The sequence below is a fragment of the Mus caroli genome, unplaced genomic scaffold, assembly GCF_978045245.1.
Source record: "Mus caroli unplaced genomic scaffold, Mus_caroli_1 scaffold_9, whole genome shotgun sequence".
Lineage (NCBI taxonomy): Eukaryota > Metazoa > Chordata > Mammalia > Rodentia > Muridae > Mus > Mus caroli.
Genome location: NW_028227264.1, coordinates 61,117,702 through 61,122,837, shown reverse-complemented (window position 1 = coordinate 61,122,837; position 5,136 = coordinate 61,117,702).

Below are 5,136 nucleotides of genomic sequence, written 5' to 3'. Positions count from 1 at the left end.
ATGATGCCCCTGGCGCGCGGCGGCGCGGAATGATGACGCACGCGGCCGCCGCTGGGTCCCGGCCAGGAGAGCAAGGCGGAAGTGGGCGTCACCCAGGGGGTCTACAACACTTAGGGTCCTGGGGTTCCTGCTGAAGGTTTGCGAGCCTCTTGAGCCAGACCTGTAAATTCAGGCTTGCAGTCTCAGCACGCGCGAACCTGATGACTCCTGACCATGGAGATCAAGACCCGCTTGAGCTGTGTAGTGAAGCTCATGCCTGTCATCCCAGCACTTAGGACTCTGAAGCAGGGGCATCACCTCCAGACTAAGACCAGCCTGGGTAACATAGTGAGTTCCCGACTAGCCCAGGCTGCAGAGAGAAAGAGACTGTGTCAAAAGAAAATGCTAGGCAAGCTAGCTGGCTCAACGGGTGATGGCACTTGTCACTAGGCTGGCCGACCCGGCCTAGTTGAAGGAGACAGTCGATTCCCACAAATTATTCTTAGACCTCCATACATGCAACTTGGCAGCACGCGCGCCCGCACGCCCGCACGCGCACACACTATAATAAATGTTGAAAGCCGTAGAGATGGCTCAGCGGTTAAAAGCACTCTTATTCTTGCAGAATACCTGGGTTTGATTCGTGTGTGTGTGGTGCCCCTGGCATTAACACAAGCAGCTCAGCCTTCTCTGTCTTTCTGATCCACTCCCATCTTCTACCAGTCATATCCCACTCTGATCTCACACAACCTGCTGTCTTCACAAACTCTTTCTCTTTTATTTCTCCTTCTTTTCTTTTTCTTCCTCTCTCCCTGCCTTTCTCGGGACCCGCTATGGAGGCTTGGCTTGTTTGGAGGTTCTAGCAGGGTGACATAGCTATTCCCTCAACCTTTATCAAAGACGGTGTCCTTCTCTCTTAGGGGAAGGTCATCTTCTTTGACCAAACAGGCATGTAGTTCTGGAAGCCATGTACATGGAGTGGGAAGAGGGGAGGAGACACTCACATAGACAAACAGGTCGCCGGGCGTGGTGGTGCACGCCTTTAGTCCTAGCACTTGGGAGGCAGAGGCAGGCGAATTTCTGAGTTCAAGGCCAGCATGGTCTACAAAGTGAGTTCCAGGCCAGCATGGTCTACAAAGTGAGTTCCAGGACAGCCAGGGCTGCACAGAGAAACCCTGTCTGGGGGAAAAAAAAAAAAAAAAAAAGACAAGCAGGTCAACTTGGTGATGAGTGGAGTGACAGATGGTGCAGCCCCATCACCCTCACATCTGTGTCCTAGGACTAAATACTAAATATTGCCCAGCCTGGTCTCTAGCCTGAGATACTTCTGCCTCAATCCTGCATGTGCTAAGAGTGCAGGAAGATTTCACCACCACTCCTGGTTTATCTGTGTCTCCCCCACCCCCTCTGTCTTTCTCTCTGTGTGTGAGATGGGGTTCGGAGGAGAGAAAAAAAAAAAAACTAGGGATCCATTGACCTCAGAGCTTATCAAATGCTAGGCATTTGTATCTGACATCTAGGTTACAGGCATTTAAACTTCCCATCTTCTCTCCTAAGTATACCATTCAGTCAGCTTTCACCCTACCACTATTAGGAACATTGGGTTCTGTCCATACACTAGAAAGACCATAGACCAGTCATCTCCCTGCTTTCTCTTGCTCTCTACTGTCTGTTTTTGACACAACAGCTAAGGCACTAATTCATTCATGTTGTGGTTGGGGGAACACAAGTGTAGAGGTCACAGAACAGCTTCTGGAGTCAGGTGTTTTTCTCCTCACTCCATGTGTCTCCTGTGGCTGGAACTCAGGCCTTTAGATGTACTAGAAAGTACCCTTGCCCCACTGTGCCGACTTGCTGATCCTAAAGATGTAAAATAGCTTGGCATCGTGGCTCATGCTTGTAAAGACAACATTGGAAAGGCTGGGACAAGAAAAATGCCAAGAGTGTGAAGCCAACCTGCCGTACCTGATTCTGTCAAAGCCACCCTGAGCTACGGAGTGAAACCTGTTAGAAGAATAAGATTAAGGGCTTGAGGATGTAACTACGTTACATAGACTGCAACACGCTCTAATAGGACATTCAGCACCAAAGTAACTGGATGTGGTGCTGTGTACTCCTGGGCTACATGAGAAGGAGACCCATCTTAAGCAAAATAAATAAATAAATAAAGAAATAAATAAATAAATAAATAAATATTCTGAGACAGAGTTTCTCTGTGTAGCCCTAGCTGTCTTAGAACTCACCCTGTAGACCAGGCCTGCCTCTGCCTCCTACGTGCTGGAACCATAACTATTTCAATAAAGAAAAGATAATCCAGTCTGGTTTGCTTAAGTTTCTGGTTCCCTTACCTGTGACTCCCCAGTATGGTATAGCAGTTCACTGACCAATTTCCTTTTCTTCTGATACAGATTCTCATGGAGCCCAGGTTAGCCATAAACTTGCTGCAAGGTGCCCTACAATAATGTAAACTTTTAATTTTTTTAAAGATTTATTTATTGTGTATGAATGCTCTATCTGCATCTATACCTGCATGCCAAAAGAGGGCACCAGATTACATCATAGATTTGTTGTGAGCCACCATGTGGTTACTGGGAATTGAACTCAGGACCTCTGGAAAAGCATATAGTGCTCTTAACCACTGAACCATCTCTCCAGAGAGAACACACTCTTTCTTTCTTTTTCTTTCCTTCTTTTGGTTTTCAAGACAGGGTTTCTCTGTGAAGCCCTGGCTGTCCTGGAACTCACTCTTTGGACCAGGCTGCTCTTGAACTCAGAAATCTGCCTGCCTCTGCCTCCCAAGTGCTGGGATTAAAGGCGTGCACCACCACACCCGGCTTTTTTTCTTGTTTAAAAAACAAAAATCAAACAAAAAAAAAAAACCTCTTTGTCTCTATCTCCCAAATGCTGTGGTTACAGGCATTAGCTGCCACATCCTGTTTTATGCATCACTCGGAGTGAAATCCAGGCGTTCACGAGTGCTGGGAAGCAACTGAACTATATCTCCAGCTACAATACCCAATTCTGTTAAAGACAAAGGTCAAGGTCATGTCACAAACAGTCTTAGTCCTGGCTGTGGAGTTGAAACTTAACATTGTGGATAATGAGAAGTTGGTGACAGCTATATTTGGAAAAGTTAGTATCAGAGAGTAATGGATAGGATGGTAAGGGAAGCAGACAGGGACAGAGCTTGCACTAGGGCAAATTGCTTAGGAAGACTTTCAATGATCACAGCAAAGGGCTGATAGTGCCTGGAGTAGGGTCCCTTGCTTTTAATCCCAGCACTCTGGGATCTGGCAGATGGATCAATGTGAGGTGGACCCTGGTCTCCCTAGCAAGTTCCAGGCCAGATAGAGCTATCTAGTGAGACCCTCCCTTAAAAAGTAAAATAAATAAAATAAAGGGTATGTTGGGGGATGGTGATTTGTGGGACAGAAAAACAAATTATTCATAAAGAAAACTGACATGGCACACCATCTTCAAATGCTGAGGCAGAGGAGGGGGAGTTACGTGTGTGTGTGTGTGTGTGTGTGTGTGTTTGATACAGGGTCTCAGTGTGTAGCCTAGGTTAGACTGAAACTCATGCTTTAGACCAGGCTGGCCTTCAACTCAGAGAGATCCACCTCTCAAATGCCAGAATAAAAGGTGTGTGTTACACACACCTGGTGGGATCCAGAGTTACAAGGTTATCTTCTTCTAGGACACAGCAGGACAAAAAGAAAGAATGAATAGCAAGGGTTAGACTTACAAGCCTGTAAACTCAGCACTGAGAGAGCCAAGGGAAGAGGGAGAAGAGTTTGGCAAGTTTGGGGACTGAGGCTAACTTGAAGAACATTGAAGATCCTGCTTACAGGAAATAAGGAACAAATTTCATAGCCGGGCATGGTGGCGCACGCCTTTAATCCCAGCACTTGGGAGGCAGAGGCAGGCGGATTTCTGAGTTCGAGGCCAGCCTGGTCTACAAAATGAGTTCCAGGACAGCCAGGACTATACAGAGAAACCCTGTCTCGAAAAAAACAAACAAACAAACAAACAAAAAAAAAAAGCCGGGCGTGGTGGCGCACGCCTTTAATCCCAGCACTCGGGGAGGCAGAGGCAGGCGGATTTCTGAGTTCGAGGCCAGCCTGGTCTACAAAGTGAGTGCCAGGACAGCCAGGGCTACACAGAGAAACCCTGTCTCGAAAAACTTAAAAAAAAAAAAAAAAAAGAAAAAATTTCATTTGTGTGGCTGCTTTTGGATTTTGGTTTTGGATTGTTGTTGCTATTGTTTGAGACAAGGTTTCTCTATATAGTTCCAACTGTCCTGGAAATCTCTTTGTAGGTTAGGCTGGCCTGGAACTCAGAGATCCACCTGCCTCTGCCTCCCAAGTGTTAGGATTAAAGATAACATGCACTACTACTGACCAGCAAAAAAAAAAAAAAAAAAAAAATTTAAAGGGGCTCAAGTCGGGCTGGAGAGACGGCTTAGCAGTGAAGAGCACTGACTATTCTTCCAAAGGTCCTGAGTTCAATTCGTAGCAACCACATGGTGGCTCACAATCATCTAGAATGGGATCTGATGCCCTCTTCTGGTGTATCTGAAGACATTGACCGTGTACTCAAATATATAAAATAAATAAATCTTTAAAAAGGGTGGGGGTGCTGAAGGCATGGCTCAGCAGTTAAGAGCAATTACTGTTCTTGCAGAGAATTGGAGCTTAGTGCTCAGCACCCACATGATGGTTTATAAGCATCTGTAACTATAGTTCCAGTAAATGTGACTCATTCTTCTGACTTCCTTGGGCATCAAACACATATGCAGTACACAGACACCAGAAGAGGACATCAGATCCCATTACAGATGGCTGTGAGCCACCATGTGGTTGCTGGGATTTGAACTCACGACCTCTGGAAGAGCGGTCTGTGCTCTTAACCACGGAGCCATCTCTCCAGCCCCCTGTATTATTTTTTTTAAAGATGTATTTATTTATTATATGTAAGTACATATAATACACTAGGTACTTACATATAACACTTATTTATTATATGTAAGTACATATAATACACTAGGCACTTACATATAACACTTATTTATTATATATGTAAGTACTACTGAGCCATCTCTCCAGCCCTGTATCTTTTTTTCTTTTTTCTTTTCCTTTGGTTTTTCGAGACAGGGTT